The sequence below is a fragment of the Parasteatoda tepidariorum genome, chromosome 1 (assembly GCF_982258835.1).
Source record: "Parasteatoda tepidariorum strain Cologne lab strain chromosome 1, Ptep-v5.0, whole genome shotgun sequence".
Lineage (NCBI taxonomy): Eukaryota > Metazoa > Arthropoda > Arachnida > Araneae > Theridiidae > Parasteatoda > Parasteatoda tepidariorum.
This window is the reverse complement of record NC_141755.1, coordinates 134,727,462-134,742,248: the sequence shown is the minus strand read 5'-3', so window position 1 is coordinate 134,742,248 and position 14,787 is coordinate 134,727,462. Positions and strand designations below refer to the sequence as shown.

The following is a 14,787-nucleotide window of genomic DNA, read 5'->3' as shown; positions in this document are numbered from 1 at the left end:
AGCTATAATTGATTCTTGGCACCATGTGATTACAAAAGATGAACTCTAAACACTCATCCACTTGATGAAAAGACGCTGTGAAGCTGTCTTAAAAATTAAGGGTTATCCTACTAAGTATTGATTGTGTAAGTATCACTTAAAAAAATGCAAATCTAAGATAGATCTTACTATTAGTTGCATAACTTTTCTTGTAATACAGATATCGTAATACTGTATTCATTATTAAATTCTACATTAAATTACCTTCAATTTGATATATAAACTTTTGTATTTAAGTGAAAATTAATATATTCTACAAGCACACAAAGTTGAAAAACATGAAACTTTCAAAAAGTGTCCACACTTTTGGCCACCACTGTATACACTAAAAGCTGATGGAAATTTAAAGTTAGAAAAATTTTAAGATGTATATAACTGCTTGTTTGTATTTTTCACAAGTATTTATGAAAATTTTATGGACTTTCACTAGAAAAGAATAAAACGCTTAATGAACATTTATTTTTAATTTATTAATGTATTTCAGTTAACAAAATTACGTTAATATCTGGTGAAAATAGGAGAAATTTTTAATGGCCACTTTAAAAAACTAGCTGACTTTTCAAAAGGAAAATAAAGAAAAATAATATAATTTTAGTTTTTTTATTGACTTTTATATCTTTGAAAAATTGACAGTTAACAGGATTTTTTTTCTTTTTTACAAAAAACATGATTATGAAGATGGTTAATTTCATTTAACCACACGCAACGACAGAAAATTCGAAAAATAGAAGGGTAGTTTAATTAATAACTAACCATCAGGTCAGCTGATAGCTTCTTGTTTTTGACTACCAGTGATACCAACATCAATTCTTTCATATTTGTAATCTTCAGCATCACTGGTTAATAGTGAGTTGTGCAGCAGGTGGTGCAGCGCCACTACTGTGTCTGTTTACAAATGTAAGAGAGATATTTTTAATATGAAATGATTAGGAAGCAGCAATGTACTCGGCTGCTGAAGTAGTTTGTTTTCTTTTATTTCTTAATTAAATTTATTGTTTTATTGTTGAAATTATTCTTAACTTGACTCATTGCCACATCGAAGAGCAAACAGCGATAAAAAGTAAAAGAAGACAACAATAGCTAGTCATTGATTTGTAAACTTCAATCTATTATCAACATTAAGTTCATTGTGAGATGAATTTCTAATTGTCTGAGAATAACTTTTTCATATAAGGCATTTGGGTGTAATGAGATGTAAAGAGAGAACCCAGCACAAAATTGTGAGCATGTGCTTTAATGAAGAATCCTATATAGTCATTTGTAAAAATTGTTTTGTACCAGAATCTTGTGCATGATATTAAATGGAGCATATACTGGACTGAATAAAGTTCAGCAACAAATGGCACACTACATGGAATATACTATATAAAGCTTTTGTATGCAATCATAAAATATAATTTTACGAAAGTAATTGAATGAATTTTAAAAACATTTATTGAAGCATACTTAATAAGGAGGTTGCTTAAGTTAATCTGCACATCACCTAGGTTATCTGTGGAACAATGCATTTTTAAAGTGTATATGTGATACAGAAATTTACAGATTTCATACTATTTAGAACTTACTGCAGAGGTATTCAAAGCATTTTTCATTCTCTCCCAGGTTGTTTCATGATTACTCAAGTTGATCAAGGTTTTCCAGCAGTTGAATTATTGCAAGAAGCAACACAGTGAAGATGAGTCCTACAAGTAATTAATATTATGATAAAAATATTGATAAGTATAAAAGATTTAAAGAAATCAAAATAAATTATAATAATGAAAATAATGCACAAGCTTGAAAGCTACAATAAAGCATTCATATTTAAGCAGATTTGAATATTTCACATTATTTCTAACATATGTTTTTTTGTAATGTTTTCTGCATTAAAGATGTTTTAATGCAAATGTATACAATTGTGTACTCCCAATGAAACTTATACAATTTGTAATATGTATATTTGTTCGGTATCATTGTTTTATGTTCGGTATTTTCCTTAGTTATATCATTTAATAGCATGATTCACTGCAAGTTTACAAGGTTAATGAAAAATTTTACAGGGAAATAAAACATGATATTAAATAATTAAATATTCAAACAAATGTAACACAATTAAAAAATATCATTGAGCTTTTTGTTTGCAGTGTTCACACCCCTCTCTTAAAAGTATTAAGAGAAAAAAATACAATTTCAAATGTGTTACATTTAAAATTTAACACAATTACTTTAATTAATCACAGATTTACATTTCTTTCAATAAGAGTTTAAAAATCTACCGGTTAATTAAAATTTAACTAAAATTTATTGCAAATATAGAAAATGAGAAACTTTTGAAAAATGTGTAACTTTAAAGCTGTATAGAAAAAATACATATAAATTTTCAAATATTCGAGTGTTGTCAATAAAAAAAAGAACATTCTTAGTGAATAGAAAAAGGAATAGCAAATCTTAAAACATTATTAGAAATCAATCCAGTAAAGTTCTTATATAAAGAATCTGGTAAAAATTATTTACACCCAAAACTACGGTTCTATAATCATCCAAATACTATGAAATTTTTTAAAAATCATATTAAGAAGAATATATTAACTTTTGAATTACAAAATAGCAAATGAAGAAATATCAAATTAATAACTATTTCAAAACTAAAGGATAAATAAAACTCTTCAAAACACACATCAGCAATTCCATTTTCTAAGTTGACTCTTGTTAAATTATTTTAGAAACAAATTGGAAAAAATATTCCATTTGATTGAAATATTTATTATTAACAAATTATTGCCAAAATAATGGAAGTGAACAAGATTTAAATAAATAAGTTTACTTACAATATAAAATAAAAACTTTCAGCAACATCTAAAGAATAAATTAATTTTCAAAATAAAATTTAAAGCTTTTATCTACTCAAACTGCAAGAAATTTTTAAAAAAAATTCTAAGTAATAAAAGAAAACAAAAAAAAGTAATGCAAACAGCAGTATTGAATTATTAATCCAATGTATTAATATATATGCACACACACAAAAAAATACATAAAAAATAAAACAGCCAAATCTAAAAATATTTAAATAATTAGAAAAAAATAATAATAATAACATCTAATAATAAAAACACATCTTGAATTTGCAAAAAACTATGTGATGGTTCTTAGAATATCTTTAGAATATCTTTTTAAGAAAAACAAAAAATCATAGTTTGAGTTTGCAAGCAATCTTTTAGACACATAATCAATATATGAAATACTGATTAATCTAATTCTATTCAAAGAGGGTTAAATATTTTAGGGATTGCTTGCAATTTCAATTGGGATTTTTGGTATCACCCTAAAAGAGTAGGCTTACACCAAAATATTATTGTTTAGTAATCAATGCAAGCAAAAAAGTTTGTTTCTAGCAAGGGCAGAACACATCTTGAAAACTCCAATTAAAACAAAGTTAAGCTTAAATTAAAGAACATGTAGCTAAGATAGGGATCAAATTAAACAAGCGATTAAATTTCAGAATAGCTGGGACACGCTATTGGTCGAAAATGACATCACAATTTGTGAGAAAGGTGATGGTATGTATTGCCTGATGCGATTTTGAAAAAGTGCTGAAATTTTTTCATTAAAACAAGTTATTTCTATAATTTTCTTTATTTTTATTTAATCATTTATAATTGATTTTATTTCAATTTCAAGATATATAACTTCATTACTTTTACACTGTGGTGTGACCATTAAGTTGTTCACCTTCTACCAGAGAGATTCAGAGTTCAATTCAAATTTCCTCATCTAAAAAGATTAATAACTATTTAATAAGTCTTATTTCATTTATAAATTATAATTTTTTTAATCAAAATTCTTTCAAAAAATTAAATTTTAAAATAAAAAATTAATAGATGTTTCATATTTATTTTTTAATTGTGGATTATTCTTCATGGGTTATTCTTCATTAATACATGGATTATTCTTCAACTTATTATAAAATTTTAATGTGAATTTTAAAATATTGTGGTTATAAAATAGTTTAAGCATTTTTTTACTGAATTTTGAAATAAATTTTTTTTTAAAACTTAAATTTTAAATCACAAGTTTCAAGATATCACAACACGCGAATAAGTCATCTGGGGAGAGACCGCTTTCATGCCTTTGGCCCTTCTCTTTTCCCTCTCCTCTTCTTTTCAGTTGTATAGGAATGTACTACGATATTTTCCCATTACTTAATATTTTTTCTTTTTATTTAATAAAAATATTTTTGAAAATTTCCATGATGCCTTTCTTTAGAACTATGTTTAATGTAATTTTCAGTTCCACATAGTTTTCCAACTTAAAAGACTTTAATCTATTTACAAATCAAGAGAGAAACTAACGTACTTTCTTACTCTATGACTCTCCACACGCTAATGGGGAAAGCATGCGAAGTGTTGCCATAGGTAGTGAGTTCTGCTCGACGCCACCTGCAACCCATTTCGATCACCAATAGCTACTGATATTTTTTTGTTCTTAAAATAATTTTTAAATTGAATAAAACATTAAATAGCTGCAAACATTTCTAGAAAAAAAAGTTAGAGATAATAAATATTCTATCCAAACCCAAACATTTCAGCAAAAAGGGAAAGTCTAAACAAACCAAAATTTACCCCTCTCAAATTCAATCCCACTCAATTTTCAAAATTAATAAATAAATAAGTTTAAAAAAAATAATAACAATGATTTTAGGATTTTTCAATCACTTTGAAGGACCTACTCAATAACAGTTAGTATGCTAAAATACATGTCCACTAGATTTTATAACATTGGAGCATATATTAATTGTATCAATTTTACATTGTTTAATAGTTCTGGCAATTTTTAAATATGTGTTGCTCATATCTACTAATGCAAATGAATTAACAGTTGCATTGTGGTTTAATTAACAAAATACAACGAATTGACATTAGCATACATGCAAACTTTTAAAGACTAGAACTGGTAAGACTATCCATTAACAATATATGAAGCATATAAGAATTTGAAAACTAATATTTAGCATATCTGTTTCAATTTTAAAAACACAACACCTCAGAATATCAGTAAAGTATTTTGGGCACAATAAAATCCTTTGTAAAACAATATTTTGACAGATAACAAACTTAAGATTTACAAAACTATAGTTTCCTTAAAATAAATCATAAATTGCAATTTTTTTTATTATAATTCACTATGACTAGTTTTTTAAAACGTGTTTATATAAAGTGCAATATGTTGCCCATAGATATAATGACATGAAACATGAAGCAAGTCTTAAAGATGACGTAAATTATGTACAAGATATAACTTGCAAATTGAAATGCAACGTATGTTCCGTAAATCGAAGCATATATGAATAGCAAACAATAAAGTTTGAAAAATGCACAAAGTAACAAGTCATAAATAGCAATGAGTGATTAATAAATCACCAAAATGCAAACTTTGTCACATGATTCTTTGATTACTTCAATGCAAAACACAACACATTATTTGGTAATGATTTTTATGTAAAAAATGATGCATAATCTAGTAATCATTAAATGCAAAAGGAGATTCATATATCACTTTGATAAAAATTGCAAACAGTAATTTTTAAATCCCATTAATGCTATTTGCAATAGGCAAATTTTAAATCCTTCAAACATGAATCTCAGTGTGTGATTCGTAAAGCACTTGAATAAGAATCGAGATGCTTGATTCGGAAAACACTTAATAGCATGTAATACTCAGCATGATTCAGGAAGCATTTCAATGCAGACTCTGATGAGTTATTTACAAATCACCATAATGAGGCCCATCATTTGTAAATCACTTTCATATTAAACACTATGCTTAATTCTTTATTCACGGAATATTTACCTATGAGGGATAAAAATATAATGTATAAAACTGAATATAAAATGATAAAAAAGTGAAATGAAGCTAACGCAGTGACTACATTTAAACTTCGAAAAAACACCGCATACCGAGCGGCAACTATAAAGCTATGTACAGAAATGAAAATTTCTTGCTAAAAATTCTAGCTTACTAAATATCAAAGTGAAAAATAATCTAGCAAGAAAAAGCCAAAGGGAAAAATTATGTATTCCTTTTTGACCTTCAAGAATTTACTCATTGTAGCTTTTTAAAAATTATGTTGGTGCAAATTTTTTTACCATTTCATATTTGATAGCTATATAGATTAAATACATCACAAATTATCAGATTTTCTGAATTGGAATAAAACTTCAATTTTCACACATTAGCAAATAAAAAAAAAAGTTTCAAAAACCACACATTTTAAAATTAGTGCATGCTATGCATGGTTAAAACAAGTCTATTATTAGACATGGTTTCGCTAATTATTTCCTTTACACTTTTCCCACACCCCACTTGTATTTTGATATCCAATCACAGGAGAGGGGTAAATAAGGATAAGGGTCTTTTCCAAAATTTAAATTTACATTTACACTTACTCTATTAAATAATAATTTAAATTTACTCTCATTTAACTGGCCTAGAACTATTTTTATAGTAAAAAAAAATGGCAAAGGAAAGAGGAGTATTTTTTTAAATTTCATATTAACTTGATATAAAATTTGATTTATATAGTTAATATCTTTTATTAGAATTTTATCCTTAAATTAAATTAGTACAGTAAAAATCAAAGTGAAAACCAGGGGCTGATGTAACATCTTGACACATGGAAAAAGGTTTGCAATTTACTTAATTATGCTGATAAGGTGTTCAAAATTGTCCAAAATATTCTTATATAATATTTGAAAGGCCTCTAGTTTAAAGCAATCATAATGTGATAATAGTAAGGAAAAGCATTAACTGATTTGACCAAACAATGTAAAAGGACAAATAAAATGGAAATAAACAAGGTTTAGTACTTAGAAACTTCATAATTTGGAAATGAAGACAACATAACTCTATAATATATAATATTACATTATAATAAATAGGTAATTATAAAATTTTTTATTTTAAATTGATACAACAACAGGAAACTTTTAAAAATATTAATGACATAACATAACTAATAATTCAAAGATACAAAAGAGTTGAAAGAGCTTCAGAATTTTCTTTCAGATACAGTAAACTAAAAGTGCAACATTCTTTGTATCATTGATCGGAAAAGGCAAAATCTTATCTTCATTAAATATAATTTTTCAAGGCCATTGAAAAACATTCTAAAATGGCAATGTTTAGTTATAAGAAATTCATTAACAGTATATTTTAATACAGTGTTCTGATTAACTGTTTTTTGAAAGGCAAACCGCCCTGCCCCCCCCCTTGATCTCAATAAATGTACACTCTTTGCTCTTTTTATAAAAATAAGACACCCTTCATTAGAAACTATGTCTTTTTATTCAGATTCTATTTTGAAAAAAATTAATTCATTGTTTAACTAATAATTATATTGGTAAAATTATGTGCTTATAGGTAAAATTCAGATTACTTATACAAACATTTACTTTGCTTGGATTATTCTCAACTAGTCAAATTTCTAATAAGTATCTTCTTTGGGGCAGGTGGAAGGGGATATTAATTTTTATAAGTGATTTAATTTTTTTTTAAATGCACCTTTAAAAGTTTATTTTCTTATAATTTTCAGTTAAAATTATTGAGAAAACCTTTCTAGTTGTTTATCAATTAATCGTTTTTTGTTAGTTCATTTATTGAAAAAAAAACATGCACAGAGATTGCTATTTAGCATGCCTTTAATTATTTTTATAAACTACAATTTTTCTCATATTTTGATATCAAAAAAGAATTACTTCTTGAAATATACTCATAAGATAGTATGAGATGGTAATTTAAAAATTGTCTAGGATAAAATTCAGTTATACATAATAATACACATTTTAACATTTTCGATGTGAGAGCTTTTTTCAGAGAGGAAATACCCTGCCCTTATTTTATTCATAAGAAAAACTCTGTAATACAATATATTTCTTATTTATATAGACATAAGTTTGAAGAGTTTTATTTAAAAAAAAATAAGGATACGATATATTTCTTATTTCTATAGACATGAGTTTGAAGAGCTTTTTTTAAGATCTCATTTGTTTTAAATTCATATTAATAAACAAAATTCATAGGAATAAGTCACTAAATAAATCAAAGTAAACTAACTAAAATGAGTTTTATTTGTTATCAAATAAAAAATTGATTTCAATTAAGAAAGATTTAGTTGAGAAGAATAAAAAGAAATATATAAAAATATAGAAGACAAAAAGTTTTTATTCAGAAACTTTATAAAATTCTATAATAGCTATATAACATTTTGTACATCATTATAATGATTTTTTCTATTTTGTATTTGTGTATATTGCTAGATTAAAAATAATGAATCAGAATAAGCACAGATATTTCAAGACCCAAACCTGCTTCAATATCATTAAAAAGAATTATTATTAGACCATGCTAGTTTAATAATAATTCTTTTTAAAGAATCATTGAGAATTTTAGAATCATTAAAGTATTCTTAAAATCTATTGGATTTAATCTATATTCTACCAAAACATGTATTCCAAATTTCTATTTCGCAGTATACCTTCATTTGACTAAGCAAAGAGAAAATAACATGGGTGAAGCTAATAAAAATTTTTTACTTTAAAAATCTGACACATAAACCTTGCTTTAATTTCCTATTTTTAAATTTTTAAGATAAATTTGTGATTGTTTTCATTAAACTAAAGAATAATTAGGTGATTGATTGCAAATTGCTTAATTCCTTTTGATGCCCAAGAGCTTAACCTTTGTTTTTGAGTATTTCCTCTAAAAAAATTCCTCTGCTTAGTATGATTTTTTAAGACAAATTTGTTGGATGAAAAATTAAAAAAAAAAAAAAAATTGCAAAATAATAAGGTATAAAACTTGTAAATTTTCAGTGTTTTATGCAAACTTTATTATAACTATTTATTTTTATTAACGAAAAAAAAAAATTCAAACTTTAAATAGTTTTTAAAAAAATATGTACCATCATTGATAATGAAGATAAATAAGCAAATTTTATAAGACTACAAAAATATCAGCAGTTAAAGGAAGTTTAGCAAATTTATAGTTATTGTTTTATATTTATTAAGAGTTTTTCTATTCTGATTTAGCCCAACACTGTATGGGTATAGAGGTGAGTCGGATAAATACCCAATGAGTATGGTATTTATAAATAGCTATTTACCCCCGCCTTGGGTTAATACCCTAAATCAGGGTTTTCATAACTTTTTATTATTATCTAACTAACTTTTATCAAACCATCAATTGTCTTGCTTATAGTTTTGGAAATAAAAAAATTTTCAATTTTTAAAAAATGAACATTAATACTTAAACTGTATCGATAATAGGAAAAATATTTTTAAAAAAAACTTCTGACACTCAGTAGAGGAACTACATTGACACAATAGAGAGTATCGTAAAAAGGTTTAGTTGTGTAGCACCACAAAGTAAATTTTATGATAAGTGATTTACACGAAGGTTAAGCCCCTTTCAAGAAAAAATCACTTTTTTTCCCAAGACAATGGTATTAACTAGATAAAATAAATTTATAAGAATAAAGGATGAGTTTAAAATTTCCTAAATATGTTCATTTCTATTAATTCTATAAATTTAATATTTATATTAATTGACTAAACTAAAACTGGAAATTTCCCTTGTAAATTTTTATAAAAAATAACTATATAACTAATTTACTTAAAATAAACATAAAAATATATATTTTTTATTTTAAATTTAAAATTATTTGATATTTTGTTTAAAAAGTTTTTTTCTGCATCCTATTAGAAAAAAATAAAAATGATTTTTTTAAAAATTCCTTGATATTTTAGTCAAATTAAAAAAAAATCATTTTCACAGAAAAATATTAAAATATACAATTTAGTTTTTAAATTAACAAATTATTTTGTTAATTATGAGCAAAACACAACTTAACCTTTAGAATACAAAATAATTTAGAGAATTAAACAAGAGATAGCTGTTGTTTAAAAATAATAAAATTTAACTGAGTTAAATTTATTAAGAACTTGTATTTTCCTTTCAGTTTCATATGAAAGATTGATTATTAATATTCTGCTCTGAATTTTTAATTAAATATTAGTTTAAATCAAACTCTTTTGTGATTTGTAATAAAAATACACATTGTAATGGACAATATAAAAAATTTAATGAGTTTTTAAATAAAAGTTTTCACTGTTTGTTTATAGAAATATGTAAGCAGGGATACCCTGGAAGATGCACTTTTTAGGGGGTGTCATGTGATATGTATATATTTATATATCAATATGTGAATATATGCAGTGTTTTCCTTAAGTGATTTTAGAAGGGCAACCTGCCCTGTCTACCTTTTGATCCTTATAAATGCACCCTTTTTTTCCTTTCTGTAAAAATAGCCACCATCCCTTAAAAACACTGCCTTTTTATTCATATTCCATTTTTAAGAAAATTCAATGAGAATTATACAATGGTAAAATTATCTGTGTTTATAGATTTAATATTGATAACTATTATAAATATTTACATTGTTAAGATTATTTTCACATGGTAAAATTTGCATAAGTGTCTCTTTTTCTGAAAAGGAATATTAATGAAATTTTAAGGTTATTTTTTAAATAAATACTTTACTTTAAAAAAACGGACTGTTAAATGCTTAGTTTTGAAAAAAATTTCTGTACAAATTATAGAAAAAAGCTTGCAAGTTGTTTATTCAAAAACAGTCTTTTTATTTAACTTTAAAAAAAAAAAAAAAAAAGAAATATGTATGCGGAGAGACTGTATTTTAATTATTTTTCATAAACTACATTTTTTTCTTATTTAGATGAGTAAGAATTACTTTTTGAAATATACACATAAAATAGTATAAGAGAGTAATTTAAAAGGAACAAAAATAAAAAAACATTTTCAGAGAAAAAACAATGTGAAAAGGGTAAACAATAAATTAAATTTTTTTTACAAATCAACATACATTTATAAGTTTTTCCCTTTAAACCAAAGGGAAATTAATACCAATTTTTATATATTTTTTTTATTTATTCCAACAAAAAGTAATCAAGATGGAGGGCACACTAGGATAGGTCCCAGTATCCCACTTCATCCCTGTATGTAAAGAAGATAAACTTTTCGAATTCTTAATCTATCAGATATTATTTAAAAGTTATATCATTCAGGAATAAAATATATTTTCAAGTAAAATTTGGTTCAGATAAATTATATATGGATATGTGTGCTTTTGCTATCAATCTCACTTGCTATATCCTAATCAGATTTAAAATCATGCCTTATTAAATAATTAATCATTTAATGTATTTAAAATATAGATTTCCAAATTAATTACATACATTTAAATAACAAAAGAAAATAACAATAAATTTTCATTGCTAGAAGTATAAATAAATTTCAGTTTTCAAAAACATTAGGTATAGTAAAACCTATATATTTTATTTATTTATAATATTTCATGTAATAAATAATACATGTAAATCTTGGTTTAGAGTTAAGCAGTTAATTAAACATCTTTCAAACGCAGAAAAAAAAGTAGTTCTTAAGAAGAGGTTTTTTTAAAAAAGGGAAGAAGTGTAACAAACTAATTAACTTGACACGCATGCTAGCATTAGCATATATTTTCACTCTATTGAAAATCTATTTAATATTAAGCTCTATACTTTTTAATCAAACACTAATAATTACATAAAAACTAAAAAATTTACTATCAATTTAAATTAACACATTAAGCATTATTGTTCAGATATCATCACAGCACAACTAAATATGGAGCCGAGAAGGAATGAATACTATTCATAAGTAGCAAAAGTTTTGTATGATAAATTTTCTAAAATAAATACTTAATATCCGAAAAATATTTTACATTTTAAAAATATATATCTGAGATCAGAAACCAAAAATAATAGGAATTATGAATCAAAATGTGAACTTCAGAATGATTAAACCATAGCCATACTCAAATAAAAACTTAAGTTCAATGAATACATATATACATATAATGTATAATTACATATGTTGCAATATAAAATTTTCATTTAAATGAGTTATAACATTAAGAACAAAATAATTAAATGCTACAGAAATTTAAAAAAACAAACACTGGCGAATAATTTCAGTATTGACTATTCATTTAAAAAATTGCAATAATTTTGAAATTCCAATTTTCTTTTTTTCAAACTTTTTTATTCTTTGCGCCTTGAGAGTATAGGAAAAAATTAATAGTCACCCCTGATCACAAGGCAACTAAATATGATGAGTGGTGATTAAAATATGGCCTGCAGTAGCCACATGATCATCACTTTTTTTGTAGAAAATATACTCAGTGCATTTTGTTATTGTTTGTTAGCCTTTTTTCATAAGTATGAAATTAATATGAATATTTTATAATATTCTGAAAATTACCAAATTTCCTGATAGTTTCTTCATTTTACAAATGAACCTTGCAGAGCCGTGATGGCTCAGGGGATAGAGCGTTCGCCTTCCAATGTGGTGAACTGGGTTCGAATCCCACCGATGGCTGGTCAATACGAATCCACATCCCGCTTGCACAGTGCTGACATCCTCAGTAGTAGACGGATCATGTGTAGGATTATTAATTATTACAAAATATTCTAAAAAATAATTCAAACAAATAAAATATTTTAGAAAATCAACTCAGTAGTTTTTCAAATAAATGATTTCAAACTTGGTCATTTTACACCTGATTTTATTTAGAGATGAGATCAGCTGACATTTCTTATGCAATCATTATACTTTTTCTGAAGGGGTTTTATAGTTATTATAAGCTATTTGGAAATTGAACATTGCTCATGGAAAAAAAATTCACGAAGGAAAATATTTCATTTCAACACCTATGCAATTAGCCACCGAAGCATGCAATGTCTAAAGTTGTCCTATCACATGTTGTTTTTGCTAGCTAAAAATCAGTTTTTGGTTTTGTTATTCAATGAACACGTTTTGTTCATTGTGTGATCATTTTTTGTTCATTCAAGTGAGGAAGATGTTCTACACAAACATAACCAAATGTGAAATGCTCAGACTGCATGCTGCAATAAGGAATGATTACAAAACTATTTGTTTTAAATACTAAATTTTAACATTGCTTTTAGTGAAAAATAATTTAAATCTGCTAAATTTATTCCTACTAGTAAGATATTAATTAATTTATTAAATTAATTACTATCTAGTTAAATCAAGTGGGGAAAATGATATAACACACAAATTATAATAAATTAAAAGTTCAACCAAAACTGCTTTGTTCTTAAATTCTAGATGTTGTTAATTATTTTAATGTAAAATGGCTTTAATATTGCTTAAACCCACAAATTAAAAAATTACCAGCTTGAATATTTTTAGACATAACAACAAAATTGTTCATTGTGGGAGTTAAACAAAAATGTAAAATTTCTGCAAATTAGTCCAATTAACATTATTCTTTACAAGGTTTTTGTTAAACCATTTCACATTCAGATGTTAGAACTACACTTTCAGCAAATTCAAAACCCCTAAGTCAAAATTGAGTCAGAACACAAATGATCAAATATAGAAAATAATAGAAATAGTCATGTATTTTTAACAGAACTCAGAGGAACCAACTACACTCAATATTCATTAATGTGTAAGAAAAAAAGTTTACAGTTTTCTAATAAATATTTCAATGTATCCATTATGAAAGGTTTAAACTAGTGCTATGTCTGTAAGTGTGCAATCCAAATGAATAGTTATGTGGTATAGATCTGAGAAATATAACTTTTTCTAATTGAATGGGAAAGCCTTTATGAGTAAACAAGAATTCTCTATTTCTGGACAAAACCAAAGTATTTGAAAAATATATACTAAAAAAGGGAAAAGTTTTATTATTAAAAGATAAATAAAAAATAATATTAATATATTTTTTTTAATACTGTAATAATTACATTAAAAATTCTTAATGCATAAGAATTTCATTAACATAAAATGCTTTTAATTTATTTATGTTTGCAGGATCAAATGTAAAAAATTTAAGGTTTTGGACAAAAAAGTATAAATAGTCTTACATGAATCTCTCTTCATTAATATAGTAATTTAAATTCATATTTCCAATATGAAGCACATAAAAGAGAACTTTACCTTTATAAAATTTCATTTACGAAAAATATTTAACTCGTAATTTACCAAATTCTACAAAGAGCTGCTTCTTCAATAGATTTAATGAAGTATCAACTTGCACAGATACTGGTGTATCAAAGGAAAGCTGGCACAAACATTCTTTACCTTTTTTTTCCCTAGCATACATTGCTGAATTTTAGGAAACTTCATAGAATATACAAAAATCAGGAGAATTTTTAATGAATCAGGATAAATAAACAAAATCTGGCAAAGCTGATAACTACAAATTTATCTCTCGCAATAAAACTACATGCTGTTAAATAGCATTGCTATCAATCTAAGCAATGAAGAAACTACTTTTCTTAAACTTCTTACACATTCTTTTAAATAAAGCATCTGAATGGAGGACAGTTTGCAAAACTATTCAAAAATGCCTCTATATATGCTTCAAAAAAATTTCTAATTATTTTCTTGTATTTTAGAACTTGGATGCAATTTTATACCAAGTTCTTGGGTGATTTTCTTTGCCAAAAACTCCCTTTTCGAAGCTTTTCCGTGCAACAGCAAGACTTTAGATGGCTCACAATGCTGAATTAGTTTTAATGATTCCTTTAGCATCAGCATGTGCAGTGAACAACATATACTGCAAAACATTTTAACCTCTATCTATTTAAAATACTCATATCATGAACAGAACTTCAGATCATAAAT

The 14,787-nt window shown here is 25.2% G+C and overlaps 1 protein-coding gene across 3 annotated transcripts in view; it reads right to left on the bottom strand.

Moving 5' to 3' along the window:
- Positions 1 to 14,723, bottom strand: part of LOC147817018 (citron Rho-interacting kinase-like) — a 35,581-nt gene extending 20,858 nt beyond the window's left edge. Inside the window, exons 1-3 of one of the 3 annotated variants that reach the window (XM_087153769.1) lie at positions 14,580 to 14,723; positions 12,391 to 12,599; positions 1,605 to 1,721 (exon numbers count right to left, since the gene is read on the bottom strand). The gene's annotated coding sequence lies outside the window, so the exon portion shown is untranslated. Of the gene's footprint in view, positions 1 to 1,604; positions 1,722 to 2,846; positions 2,871 to 4,371; positions 4,959 to 12,390; positions 12,600 to 14,579 lie in introns of those variants that run through there. The other 2 variants (XM_087153780.1, XM_087153784.1) reach the window with 2 other exon arrangements.
- Positions 14,724 to 14,787: the final 64 nt, after the last annotated feature.